Source organism: Adiantum capillus-veneris, chromosome 2 (genome assembly GCF_014529385.1).
Source record: "Adiantum capillus-veneris isolate H3 chromosome 2, ASM1452938v2, whole genome shotgun sequence".
NCBI classification, from domain to species: Eukaryota; Viridiplantae; Streptophyta; class Polypodiopsida; order Polypodiales; family Pteridaceae; genus Adiantum; species Adiantum capillus-veneris.
Genome location: NC_140932.1, coordinates 49,879,738 through 49,895,198, shown reverse-complemented (window position 1 = coordinate 49,895,198; position 15,461 = coordinate 49,879,738). Strand labels below are relative to the sequence as shown.

Below are 15,461 nucleotides of genomic sequence, written 5' to 3'. Positions count from 1 at the left end.
CACTTGTTCAAATGTTTGCAAGTGTATGATCTATTATGTGATGCCAAAGGAAACAACAATAACACGTTTGGTGATCCATCTTGGAGTGCATGACCACAATGTACAGCTAGGTACTAGAAGGGCAGCTCTTGAAAAAGTTCGCAATCTTGTTAAGACAGTTTTAAAGATTGAGAAGGGGGGTCCTAGAAAAGTACAGATGTTAGTTGCTCGTCAAATGCTATTTCAATCATTGACTAAAGAAGATGATTTAGAAGCCACTGATGTAGAGCTTAACCATTTTCTTGAGGAAATGATGCCCCTTGTTCAAAATAGGGGATTCAAAAGTATTTTGTCAAATGAGAAAGCTAAACAGGGTCAGGTTGTTGGTGATGGATACGACAATATACTATTGCTACAGAAACGGTGTGTTTTTCCATTCTTTCATGGAAGTCGTTTTCCAGGCCAAGGTGGACCTAACGACAAATGTTATGTATTCAAAATGTTCACAAAAGGACCTGCTTCTGGAGTTGAACTAGTCAATAGTGTAAGGTCTCTGACCCCAACCAAAAAGAGCACCCTTGTACCATGAAATGATCATAATGGAAAAAAGTTACTATTTTTAGCAGTTTTCCGAATTCTGTCAGTGCCATGATGTTTAAAATGTCATAAAGCTTTGAAATGTGAATTAAAATAATTTTTGTGAAAATTTTCCAAAAATAGTAAGTTTTTGGTCACCCGACCCATCTAGTTTTGACCGTCTCGAAAATCTGCACCAGTACCCCGAATTTGAAAAAAATGCATTTTCGGACCCCGAGGGCTGCTATATATGGCAGGTACTCAGACCCGTACGTCTTAGTTAGAGCTTAGTATAGCAATTTACGGCATCAAAATCCGACTCGTATGGCCCATTTTAGCCTAAAACCAATTTTTCACAAAATTGTCCGGGAAGGTACCGGGGGCCCGAGGCTGTGTGGGAACAGATCCCAGCCCACTCCAGACCTGCTTTAGCAGCTAGGGGGCGCCCTCTTGCTTTGTGGGAGTCTTGGGGAAGCTGCCAAACCTGCAACTCAGTGTGAGAGTCAGTTTACTGAGCCAACTAGACACTTGGTGGGTAGGCAACTGGACTTGCCATGCAAGGACTGAGTGCTCATCCAGATGCAATTAGCAGCACAAATCGATTTTCAACCTGTAGGAGCCTATTTAAAGGCCTACACACACACACACAGACATATATGCTCACACACACACATTGCATACTCACACACCTACACACTGGGAAGGTGCTGCCGGCACACACACAGCTTTTGGAGGAGAAGCAAGGAGGGAGGTGCTGCCGAAATTCCCATCTTGAGGATTCATTGCATCAGAAATTTAAGAGGATTCTCAGCCCCTAATCACGGTAATTATGGTTTAATTACTGCTCTTCTTAATCTCATCATTACCCACTCATAATTCTTGTCTACTATGCCTACTTTTAGCCATAATTCTCTATAGCTGCTCGTTAAGTTTTCATAGCTATACTTCAGTACATAATTATCATTCATTTAGTTAAATTATTCAGCCATTCATCATCCTTAATCAAGGATTAATGCATGATTAGGAAAGATTCTCTCTCTAGGAGGTATAGTCAATAAATTGTCAGCTAGTAATAGTGTAGATTGTCAGAATTCAATCTTTCACTACTCAATAGAGTTGTAATTAAATTATACTTAATCTTCTCCCACATTTAGATGTGATTAAGGCTGAAAATTAATCCGTCATTAGTCCAATAAGAAGAAGGTTTTTCCATCACACATGCATGCGGTCACTCTGCACCTTCATATTGCTCTAGGAAAATGAATGAGCTTGCTTACTTCATATCTTTCGTGAATCAATTAGAAAAACTCTGAATTTCTTAATCATCTAAGCCAAGTAATTAACCTTAGAGCCATTTCCCATAGGGTAAGTACGGCATTACCCATAAAATTGCTAAGTCTCAAAGGAAAAATCTAATCTCTTGCCTAAGGAGGATTCTTTAATAATTCTAATCTGCCATTTGGTTGTTATGATGCTCTCGGACTTTAGCTCTTTTCTTCAAGTTTATCATTTAAAGTAGTGAGTAAAATGGCCCCGGTTAAGAGAACTCGCTTCGGTGGTGCCCACGACCACGAGGCGGGAACGAGCAATACAAATGGAAAAGGAAAAGCTCCCATGGTCGAACAAGCACCGGCCATCTCACGAGCCAATGATGAAGAAATGGAAGAGGTAGATCATAGTTTTATTCAAGTTGTTTAATTTAACATTGCATACGTTTAGCTAGGAATGAACATATCCCCAAACATGTTGGAGAAATCCAACGGAAACCTCGGCAACTGAATCCATTTGTATATTAAAGTCTAAAGTAGGAAAGAAATGATTGACGGATATATTGTTTGCAATAGAAAAGAATGTCTGCTAGGGAAAATTTAGCTCGGCATGTTCATTCTATTTCCAATGTTGAATTAGTCATGAACCCCCTCCTGATCACAGGGGCAGAGTTCCTGGTTAAGGGCTCTTGAATCCACGACTGCTGGTTAAGCGGTGGATACCCACAACTGCTGGTTAAGCGGTGGGAACCCACGTCTGCTGGTTAAGCGGTGGGAATGTCCATGTCGTGCTTTCTATGCGGTGGACATACCTAGTTGTATGGGCAGCTAGGCGACAACGGGAGGAGTAAACTCTCGCTGGAGGAGGGATGTTGTACCTCCAGAACATTGGAATTTTAATGAATAAGTTAGAGTAGAATTTTTACTAGAATACTGTCTTGGTGCCGCTTGCAATACTGGTTGAAGGGCTGTCTTAACGAACATTGTGAATCGGAATCTAATCAAGGAACTTTTATGTTGAACAACTTTTGTGGTAGTAATTAGGACACACAAGGAAGTGTGAGTGTGGGGGTGGAAAGTGGGGGCTTGGCTCGGGTTGCCAATGCCTACGAGATGGGTGGTCCCGATTGGTCGGGAACTCTCTGTCCCCATAGTGTTTAAATCGATACTAGTAATACTCATTGCCCCTAGAGCGGCGAATCCTCGAGAGTACGTGCCTCTGAAACATGGGAAAAAAGGCACTCGGGGTTTCTCTCCTCTTGGAAGGTGGGTCTTAGGATCGCTAAGTAGTTTAAGTACGCTTCCCCTGCGAGGTGGAGCTAGATCTCATTACTAGTAGGCTCGAACTCGACTCACTTTGTGATGAGAGATCATCCACTAGTTGAACCCTGAACCACATTTTTTGCTTCCGCTATAGATCTAGTGGCCACCAGGTTCACCATCAGATCCGCTGTTTGATGTGGCGGGGTGAATGAGGCAAGGAGAGACAGGATATTTGAGTAGTGCTTGGGTGCACTTTGATCATACTCATCGAATTGAAGGATGGGCAACTATGTCCTACTCGGTTTATGATCCTAGGTAAGTGAATTTATAAAAATATGTTAGATAGCATGTTTGATATAAGACACATGTTATTACTTATTTGTTCTATGTGTACAGCATGCGAGCATTGCAAGTGATTGCATGATGTGAATGTAAAGAAGAAGACGAAGAAACACAAATCTTGTTTTGGAGAAATTTAAACACAGTTATGGAGAGGTGTGGGCATGAACCAGCAAACTTTGTTGGATTTATGTCTGATGAAGCTGGGGCTAATTGGCTAGCAATACGAGTTACAGTATACAATGGTGGACGGCATAATGTAATGGAGGGAAGGGAGCGCTAGTGTCTTTTCCATTGGGAGCAGAGTCTACACAAACATACAAAAAAACATGTCGTTACAGATAGACAAATGCATCACATTGAAATGTGTGAAGCATGGCTCTTAGCAAAGACTACAAATGAGGCCTCTCATATAGCTTCCACAATACGAGAATGGTGGGTGAAATATGTGATAGGGGATAATAAAAAGGCTTTAGAGAGATGGTTTAATTGGTGGGAGCAACGGATTGCCCATTGGGGAAGCTCTGAGACAATGGTATAGCAATCATTTTTTTGGTTCTTATTAAATACTTGAAAACAGAGATTTACATTTGTATGGTTTTAATTGTTTTGTATTTATAGGTCAGTAAGAGTCCATGGGAGAGAGCTCAAATTCCAAGTATAAACTTGTCAGAGAGCATCCATGCTAGTTGGCTGGCAGGTGAAGGTGGTAAACGTAAAATCTCACTTTATGATGCATGTGTCAGTGATGTTTTGAATGCATATATTCAATGTGCAAAAAGATTAGGATACACCACAGGCAGATACATCGGAACGGGCCCTTCCATAGAAGCAATGATGGCCAGTTCCAAATGTAGAGAATCTCCAAATCCAAATCATTTTACGAGTACATTAAAATGCTTGGTTGCTGGTAGTCCTTTGTATGAGAAGCTTGTGATGGAAGGTGACAAAGAGACAGTACAACGGAAGAAGAAAACATGTGAAGTCGGTACAAGCTCACATAAACCTGGATATGTAATGGAAGCAAGACAACGAAAAACCACAAGGAGACCACGGAGTATACATTTTGATAGAGAGGATAATGAAGAATTATATATTGTCACTGACAGTGAAGTAGGAGATAGCATTCCAGTGCAGCCTGGGGATAATTCAACAAGGTGTATTCAAGAGGTCCAAGTTGCACGTGAAGAGTGGGCTTTACGAAGGATGCCAGCCAATTGCATGAGGAAATGTTTTGGAATGGTAGGGAAGAAAAGTTGTGGTAACAAATTACAAAGCCATAATGTGGGAATGGTTGCTCCTTGTTTTTGGTCTGAGAGAACTTTTAAAGACAAGACAATTGCACAGTGGATATGGTTCTGCAATTATGAAGTAGGCCACACACAAAAAGTACAGAGGCAAGTTAAATTCTCACCTGTCGTTCCTACTTTCTGGCAAGTGGATATTGGAACCAATTTATCAAAGGAAGAGAGTGACAGCTTGGTACAAAGTGGATTTCAATTTGTAGATTTTTCAACACCACTACGACGCATGAACAATACAAATGCTACTCTTACACAAGGAGGCTCCAGTAGTAGCATGAAGCGTAAGTGGAGACATGGTATTTCCAAAGAAGTGCAAAAGAGATTGGAGTCAGCTGCAAGCATGGTTGCAACGTTCTTGGACGAGAAATTAGAAAGTGAACAACACATAGTTTTTCGAATATTGACAGAGAGTTGTTATGATGTACACATTAAGGTAGAACCTAGTTGCACCTGTCCCGATTTTCAGAAGAGACAATCTACACATAAAGCGTTTTTGGCATGTAAGCACATGTACTATGTGTATGTACATATTCTAGGGCTTCAACCAAAAGAGCACATGGTCATTCATCAGCCTGCATTAACTCCCACAGACCTTGCATTTGTATTAGGGCAAACCCACAAGATAAAGCTTGTGGTGTAGTGACCCTAAATCTTAGAGATCGCCCTGTATATGTATGCATTGAAGTAGAATTCTCTTTTGTATTAGATGTGGAGTAGCTTTTCTAGACATATAAGACTTTATTTCTCCTTTTAGTAAGAGAAGCATGCTTTGTGGTATCTATCTAGACAATTGTACAAGCTCAAAATTAGGGCTTTTGGAATCTTGTACATGTTTTTGGTGTGTATCGTTAAAAGAGACTCAAAATCTTAAGCCAAATTTTTGTGAGATTATAGATCTTTTTGGTCGTGTATAATATTTTGATGTCTTTGTTTTGGATTAATTTTTTGTGTCGTTAAAAAAGGCTCTAAATCTAAAATCAAAAACCTCGCAAAATTGGGTTTGATTGCAAAAGCTCGAAATTGAAAGCTCGCAAATAAAACGCACTCCCTTCCTCCCACACACTCGAAAGTAGGACGCGAACGTGACGGGACTGCACTAGACCACCTGTAGGGACCTTGCTTCCGCCCACACACAGAGAGGTGAAAGTGCTAAATATTGGCTTCAAAAGTTTTTCTTCAACTTGAGCACTCATGCCACTGTGACTGATGTGGCAATTTGAAGCCTTTTCACACCTTTTTTGACCATAGTTTGGCCCAATTTTGGCCAATTTTGACCCTCGGCGAGCATTTCTAGCGGAAAAAACCCCGCACGGACTCCAAAATTCACCAAAGTTTGTACTCTTGATCCTTGATACCCAAAGCCCTTTGCCACATCCCCACATTCCATTTTTTACCACTTATAAGGTGGTGCATGCATCACCGCAGATCAGGCACCATAAATAGACAGTTACTACATGTGCCAAACTTCTCGGGTGGGATGAGAGTTCCCACACTTCCCACTTGCATTATTCACATTCTAGAAAGCTCAAACACATTCCCTAGAGCCAAAAGTAGCCACCAAGAACCATATTCAAGGCCCTGATACCCTAACCAGGCATGTACATGTGCCCTATTGATGGCACGTGAGCCTGACTATTCACAATGTGTACACGTTGCATCTTTTTAAAAACTTGAAACCACTATGCAAATCTCCCAAATGCACGTATTTACATATTTTTGTACATATAACCATGCATATACATGCTACTTTGTACACGTCAAAAGCGGTCTATCAATGTTCACTAAGTGAAATTTTATTATATCACATGTATTCATCAAAATGGATTTTAATTATCCTTTATACCCCTCTTGTACACATGAATCCGTAAATTTATAAGAAATTAAAATCCCTTCTATTGAACCCATGTGCTATGTTACATACAATAAAGTGAAATTCCCGGGGTGCCTGGCCAAATGAAGTTTACTTACATTCTGGCAAGCCATACACAGAGAGCCCTCCATGATGAATATCATCAGTGAGATGTTGCTGCCAAAGATGATACATATTGTATCATTGCAACTGTTTGAAGTGAGCCATCCAGGTTGTCATAACAAGAGAGTGAGGGATATTCTATGTCGATCATTCTGTTGGTAGAAAGTCTTTCAATTAATATAATTTTGGTCACGATGCCTTCTATATTCTTTGTCTCTATCATGGTGTCTGTTGTAAAGTGTGAGCTTTGTCCTAAAGTGTGAGTCAAGGAGAGAAGAGTGGAATTATCCCACATGCTGTGGAGCAAGGTTGTAGAGCTACTTAAAGCTCATTTCATGAATGAATAAACACAACTCTTTTTTGCACTACATGCTTGTCCATGGTGAGCTTGTGCTAAGCTAAGTCAATACTCAAGATTGTGTTTATGAGTCCAAGCTAATTCTATCTTGGAACCTAATTCACTTGAGTAATAATCTTGCTTACACACACACTCACACATTAACACTCTGTTTCTCTTTCATCCACCCTAGCTAGCATGATCCCATTCCTAACATTTAGTATCAGATGTTGGGTATGCTATCTAGGCTTGCTATTATGCATTTGCATGTTTTTACAATTATCATTCATTGATCATCATTAGCTAGATCCATTAGGTTTGCTCTTTTACTGCATAACGCATGCCTAATCAGTATTCCATTGGCTAGCATGAGCATGTTCTTGAGCTAAAGAATCTTGAGCCACTACTCACTGGCTAATTGGAAGCTTAATTAGCATCGCAATTCATTAATTCACCATTAGTCCTTGCATTTGGCTTAGATTTTGCATGATTTTAATTCCCCAAATTACCCTTTGTGCAAGCTCTTCCTTGAAGTGTGACTTGTGTGTGTGCAAAGTCATTATTGAGAGCAATCCATTGAGCCCCTAACCTCTTCATTAGCACACAATTAGCCCATCTAATTTGATTTCCCATTTTAGGGTGTATGTGAAGCTTTTGTGTGTGCCATCCTGCTGCAGGGTTTTGAAACACTCTGTGTGTATGGCTTGAACTTTGAATGCCACTAATCTCAAGCCCCACAAGCTTCCAAAACGTGGTGGGAACTCCTATTTTTTAATAGGTTAACCAACTTTTTTGAAGGGCCACATCTCTAAGGAGGGCGCTCGCCCACTGGGTGGACTGCAGAAGGCAATAAATCCTTTTACATGTGGATTTTGGGTCTGAATGACCGCAGGCAAACGCAGCCCCCGACCAGCCTTGATCGGCTGTGTGACCTTTCGGTGGCCTCCTGCGCCAAGTGCCCGCTCTTGCTCCCGCCAACCGGCCGCAGTGCGCAGTTCGCAAGACAGTCACGATCGATTGGCCATTGCCCAAATTGGCTACCCTGTTGCCCGCGCATGCGCTCTCCTGCCCAACAAGCTACCCGACTGCCCGCCTTGCCCGTGCTTGCCCAATCTACTTGGACTGGCTGCCCACTGCCCGACCCTGTAAGAGCCCTTTTCCACGGTCTCATCTCCTAAGACTTTGAAGCCTCCCAAACCACACAAGGGCCAGTCCCACAAAAGAACCATGAGCACTTATCCAAGGTCTCAAACCTCAAAATTTTTCAAAGCCTCTACACGGGATTTCAAAGCTGGCCATCAATCCAAGACTGAGAACTCAAAAGGGGATCACTCCACATCGACTTGGCTAGATATCCAAGCAATCAAAGAAGACATTTCTTGTGAAGAGGAGCTTCACAAAGAAATAGAACTCTCTCTCTCTCTCTCTCTCTCTCTCTCTCTCTCTCTCTCTCTCTCTCTCTCTCTCTCTCTCCTACAATTAAACCCTAAAATCATTGTAACCAAGCACGAAAACTTGCCAATAAAATTTTTCAAGGGTTATTTGTGCTCGTGTAAAGAGGTAGACACTGGCTAGGAAAATCTCCTAAGCTAAGACCCCTCCGTTAGCACAAATGGGGTACAAGGGAAGACAAAAATTCAACGGGGAGGGGTTTCACACCTGGAAAACAAAGTTAAGAGGATACCTTATGAAAAAACATTTGTGGTCTCTCATCAGCACTTCCGTAGAGCAACAAATCAAACCCGATGGAGTTCACACTAGGGCAACTACACTCATAGCAAGTGAACAAAATTTGGCCAAAGACGAACAAGCGTTAGGAATCATCATCACCTCCTTGCATGATAACTATGTGCATTTCATAAACGAATGTAAGCATGCTCATGATGCCTGGCATGTCCTAGAAAGTAACTTTGGAGCCAGCGCCAAAAGAAGTAAAGTTAGCCTTAAAAGACAATATTACAAAATCATTATGATTGAAGGGGATGGCATTGCTAGCCTAGTGAATAGGATTAAGAGCATTGTCACGCTGTCGTGTTGTGCCACGTATATAGAGAGAATGCATACTATAAGATCTACCTTGTAACTTTTTAGATACATAATTGTATTTTCTATAATGTACATATGCAGATATAAGTATAATAATAAGCTTTCTATCTCATCCTATTATTTATCTCAAGGGTAACATATTCTTACTTTACCGTCAAAAAGTACTATGGGAAAAGCGCCAATAGCTCCGCCTCTTTAACTTGGGGCAAAAAACATTGATTCTTTCTTTCTACTATCTCATTATTATCTCACACCCTAGCTAGATCCTATATCTAGGGTAACTTCCAATATATATATATATATATATATATATATATATATATATATATATATATATATATATATATATATATATATAATATATTTTTCTTCTTTTTCTTATATTTCTTTTAAATAGCTACTAGGAAGGAATCAAATCCTAGTGGAACACTAGAGGCATGATTTTTAAAGATACACCTATTTTAATGCATTATTGCAAGCATGATTACAAAACTTTGTCAAGGAGCAATGTCATGCTTTCATATGGCATGAGGTGTCCATTGGAATCAAATAAAAGTCTAGGCTAAGGGGACCACAAGAAGACTTTTGCTACCAACATTGTACCCTATTTTGATGATTTTTTTACACAAGGTTCCAATCCTAATTGGAAAAAGTATATAAAATGGGAGTCGTAGCTAATGAGCTGACTTTTCTGTCCATAATTTTACTTTTTTATTTGGAGCCATGATTGAGGAGATATGATCAAAATACTAGACCCCAGTCTGCCCACATCATGCATGGACAGCTCATTTCAAACTTTTCCAGTTCCTATTCACACTGGGTCTTCTCCTTCTTGTGTAAACCCTTGGGGGTACCCTTCACCTATAAAAGGGGACCTCTTCTTTCTTGAAAACCGTTCAAGCCATTGATGAGAGGAATTCATGAGGGAGTGAGAGTAGTAATGCCTAATTGTACTTAGCCATAAACATAAGCCTAAGCGTACACTTACTCCTAGAGGAAGACTAGCCATTCTTGTAAGCTATCCTTGGAAGATAAGATCTAATCAAAGAAGGACTTGAACTTGGTGCATTAGTCAAGGCTTGAAGTCTCCCCTCTTCTTCTCTCTCCATCACAAATGGTGAATAACTCCCGAAGGGTTTGTCAAGTAAGATGTGCTCTACTTTGATATTTTGTTGATTTCTTGTTGTTCTCTTTTTCACCTCTAATCCAACATATATACATCTAATCTCATCTCCCTCTCTAACCAAACCTATCTTTCTCACTCTTAGAAATTCAATCTCTCTACAAATTCTAGGTTCTCCTTGCTACAGGTACATCTCTTCCCCCAGTATCCTTATTGCCTACGGGCAAGAATAGGGCTTGAGAGGGAAATTCTTTTCTCTTCTCTTCTCTCATATCTACATTTTGCACATACTAGAGTTATCCTAGATGAATAATCCACATGATAAGAATTTCTATCGCTTCCACTCTGTGCAATCTATTAGAATTAACGCAACGTATAGTGTTTCTCTTTGTCCCAGAAAGGCTCAATGAAATACTTCTTTCATCGGATCCCATCATACTACCTCTTATAGACTATAACTTTTCTTTTGACATAAGTGTAGTTATCTTGCTATGAACCAAGAGGATTTGTACACACAATTAATCCCAATCACTAGACAAAACATATATATTATGGTAAGCACAAAACTACAATTCCAAAGAACAATTCATAGCCTGTTTTGTTGGCAAAGATTGAACGCCATTAACTCATCTATTAACCCTTTCATATTACCCATGATACGATATGACCATAGCCTTGATGTTTTCATCTTTGTGTTGTTTTGATATTCTCTTTTGTGTTCTTTCTTTGCGTGTGTGTGAGTGCAAGAGAGAAAGAGTGAGGCTTCTGTGATTGCACTTCCTTCCAAACCCTAGACTTCATGGCATCTATGGTTTACCTCCTTCATATAGTTTTGGAGTTCTCTCACAAACTCTCACAGCCAAAAGCCCGGTGCTTTCTTTGCAAGACCGCAAATTTCTCAACAACGCAGCTCACTTACATACAAGTCAAAGTATCAGAAGACGACAAAGTGGCCATACTATTAAGTGCACTTTCACCTTCTTATGACCACTTAGTCAAAATTCTTGAAGAAAAAGAACCAGCTCCACCTTTCCAAGATGTCATCAACTCAATCCAAGCGGAAGAAAGAAAACAAAAAAGGTTCATTAACCTCATCAGGAGGGGCTTTTATCACAACATCCTCAAGGGGAAGATATCCACCATCAACATCATCAACCGGAAGAAAGTATTATGAATGTGGAAGAATGGGACACGTAGAAAAAGACTACTACACAAACAATCCTTGCAACAAATGTGGTAAGAAGGGACACCCTCCTTCTTGATGCTACTCAAACGAAAGTAGTAGCAATGGAGAAACGAGCAGTAATAGAAGCTACGAAGGCAAGAGACCTAACAAAGGATCAGCTCATATGGTAGAAGACGAAGAAGACAAAAGAGAGACCAACCTTGTCTTTTATGAAGACTACTTTGAAGATGCAACCTCTCTACTTGTAGGGGAGGACCCCGGGTAGGTCACCTAATAAAGATGTAACCTATCATGTGAGTTCAACAGAACGGTATTTAAAGTTCTTGAAACTTATAAAAATATATATACAAAAGGGCATTATTTTTTCAAATTTGAAAAAAACTTATAGATTTTAAAAGAAAAGGGTATATTATATTCTTAACAAAATTCACAGATAAGGGGTTTTACAAACATGTCTTGAACGCACGTGATATGGTAGTTTTACACATAGTCAACTCCCCGAGGGGAGGACTTTTATTTTCCTGTGTGGATATAATCATCCTATGTGGATTTTGTCAGCCTGTGTGGATATTACCATCTTGTGTGGATACCAACTTATCATCCTATGTGGATATTGTATCTTCAGTACTTTGTCATAGTCCAAACCTCAAGGGGAGGATTGTAAAGTGTAAGCTTTGTCCTAAAGTGTGAGTCAAGGAGAGAAGAGTGGAATTATCCCACATGCTGTGGAGCAAGGCTATAGAGCTACTTAAAGCTCATTTCATGAATGAATAAACACAACTCTATTTTGCACTACATGCTTGTCCATGGTGAGCTTGTGCTAAGCTAAGTCAATACTCAAGATTGCGTTTATAAGTCCAAGCTAATTCTATCTGGGAACCTAATTCACTTGAGTGATAATCTTTCTTACAAACACACTCACACATTAACACTATGTTTCTCTTTCATACACCCTAGCTAGCACGATCCCATTCCTAACATCTGTGTCTTTGTACCTTTGTCTCGAGGGAGTTCTCCAATTGGCAACTTTTGGGGAATTATAGAAATTTTAAGTGATATGGGGTTCATGGGGTGACTGGAGTGGTGGTTGAGACAAAAGAGATAATCGAGTGAGAGAGAAAAAATATGGAAGCTTTGTGTATGCATGCACCACTTTTGCTTTGCAAGGTGAAACACATAGATGCCACCTCGCATTTTCCAAGTGAGGAAATACAAGAATCCGTTGACGTAGTGCATGACTGGCTCTATTCTGTGATCATACAAGACATTCCCCATTGTAATTACTCTCCAAGCATCAGTAAGGGAGTCGTACGCACAGGAAACTGCAGTACGTGAGCATTGCCATTTGTAACATTGTCTAGGATGACCACTCCAATGAGGTCACGCAGGGGGGAGTTTAAACGAAAGGAGCCAATCATGGGGGGCAAGCATTGCCACGCTTTGATGAAAGAGTTACCAAACCACAGAGAGATTGAGGTCTTTTCAACCTTTGCAGAGAAGCCCAAATAATAATGGTAGCAAATTAGTCCGTCTGCAATGGCGCAATATGAAATGCAACAAAAGTTGGACGGAAAGGGAAGAGATGTATTGAGGAGATTGATTTTTTTTATTAAATAAAACTGAGAGAGAGGGAGAGCTATCATCTGAAGACGTGAATTGTGCATGAGGCCTTCTCAAGGGACTTCCTAGCATGATGATCCATGTTTCGGGCATCATCGTATATGCGTCCATGCAGCCTCCGGAAGAGCTGTCGAAACGATGTTGCATTCCAAGATCGGCACACAGCCCAAAACCTAAAAAAAGCGGTCATCTACAAGCATGCAAGAATTCTCTCTAGCAATTCAGTGGGTGTCTAATTCCACACAGAGGGATTCAACACCAGGAAATGGATTTGCATCATCTTTGTAAAAATTGACATGATATTCGGATTTTTTGAACTGTTGATGTTGCCAACAAGCATGTTTGACAGCGCATGCCCATGAGGAGATCAATAAGATTTGAACTATTGATGTGGTTGATGGCCACTCTTGGAAATTTTGAAATGTGTGGTGCTTGGGTTTCTTTGAGAGCTTAGTCTATCTATCTCCCATGGCACTCCTCGTGCTTCACACTCCTAGGTGGATGATGTGTGTGTGTGTGTGTGTGTGTGTGGGGGGGGGGGGGGGGGGGGGGGGGGGGGGGGGGGGGGGGGGGGGGGGGAGGGGGGGGGGGGGGGGGGGGGGTTGAGGTCATCCCTTTGGGGCTACTCCATGGCGGCTGGGGAGAGTGGTAGTTGGAGATATAGAGAGAGTGAGGTTGACTGAGAGAGATATTGAAAGTGAGTCTGTTCGACTGAGATTGAAGGACTAAGTGGGTGGTTGAAAAAGTGTGTGCGTGTGTGTAGCTGTTGATGTGGCCGCCAATTAGAGAGAGAGAGAGAGAGAGAGAGAGAGAGAGAGAGAGAGAGAGAGAGATGATGAGAATCTCTTACAACCAATACATTTGATGAGATCTCATAGAACCGCTAGGCTTGAGAGGCTGTGAATTGCATGCAAGAGGCGGTTGTGGTTGGTGAGAGGGAGTCTAGCGAGGCTTGAGAGATAAGGATTGGGTGTGTGGGTGGGAGTTGGCTGCATGAGATCACTTTGTATGAGCTGCTCATCCGTTAAATGTGTGCTTTGAGTCATGGGTGATGGTGATGATGAGTTGGTGTGCATGTCGCTGGAGATTGGATGGGCTATGCATGACAAGCTAGGGGATGGTGGGCATTGAAGTACAAGTAGGTGTTGTAGCCTATGAGTATTGTGCATGCAAAAATGATGCTCACCATGTTGATATTGTTGGGGGTAGGCTGACACTGCTAGCTCTCGTCGGGTGGCTACTTCTGTAGTTGTACTGCCATAGGCCCATCCACTATTGTAGCTTGCCGTCTTTGAAATGCATTGCCTTCCTCTCACAAACAAAAACTAAGTCCCCCGGGACACTACCACACGATTCTTTACTCTTCAAGAGAGATGCCCCATGTTTGCAAGAGAATATGACCGAGTATATTTTAAATAACCTTTAAATTGGGGTTTGTTCCCGTGGTGATTCTTTGTAGGACGTTGCAAATTTCTCCTCTCTCATACCCATCATCCTTAGTCATTGTTGTTCTATCCCCTCTACTCTAAGATCGCTTGAAACTATTCCTTCTATATCTAAAAATAATGTGCATTCTCAACCCCTTTGTCTTCTTTAGATTATTTATGATGTAATATACTCCATCCCTCAATCTCCCACTATACAAACTTTTATCAGGTTGGTTTTGATGATGAGCAGACAGAAAGAAAAGAAACCTCTCTTTTTTTCTCTCTTCTTCCAAGATGATCGATGTGTGGTAGATCAATTATTTCATTTTTGTGTTAAGCACGAGTTTTGAGATACATCTATACCTATTATGAAGAGCCATCTATGCTTACTCAAACGTGACATTTTTTCCATGCTTCTCTTCCTACTTAAGCAACATGGACTCTACAAGACACAAAACAATTGTGCAATTAAAAATTTACAAGAATTCAAGTTGACTACGATCAAAGCTTTCACAAAAATAGAAAAAATTATAGCACCCATGGCTTGATTCTCAATCTTGTTGCAACTTTATCATGACCAAGAGCGTTGTCTAAGCTTTGATACCATTGCTATAGATAGTAGCGCAGAAGGCTTGCGAAAAACAAAAAATAACAACAATACGAACCATAAAACTGACAGATCTGCATACATAGTGAGTAACATGTGCACCATAATCAAGCTATACGCGAACACACACACACACACACAGAGTGAGCGAGAGAAAGAGGGAAAGCACGTGCAGGTGCACCTCTTAGAGGGGAGTGCTACATCGGTGCGTCGAGAGAGAAGAGAATAGAAGAGAGAAGAAGAACACAAGCAGTTGGATGCAATCTCCCTCCCCCCCAACAGTGAGCATTTTCCTCTTACACATATTTATTTATAGATTTCTTGAATGCTCAAAATGAATATACACTGGTTGGTTGGATGTAAATGGAAATAGCTCATAAAGAGCACTGAAATAATGAAATGTCCATAATGTGA

The 15,461-nt window shown here is 40.8% G+C and overlaps 1 pseudogene; it reads right to left on the bottom strand.

Moving 5' to 3' along the window:
- Nucleotides 1-8,675: 8,675 nt before the first annotated feature.
- LOC147462755 (F-box only protein 6-like) lies at nt 8,676-14,517 on the bottom strand (annotated as a pseudogene).
- Nucleotides 14,518-15,461: the final 944 nt, after the last annotated feature.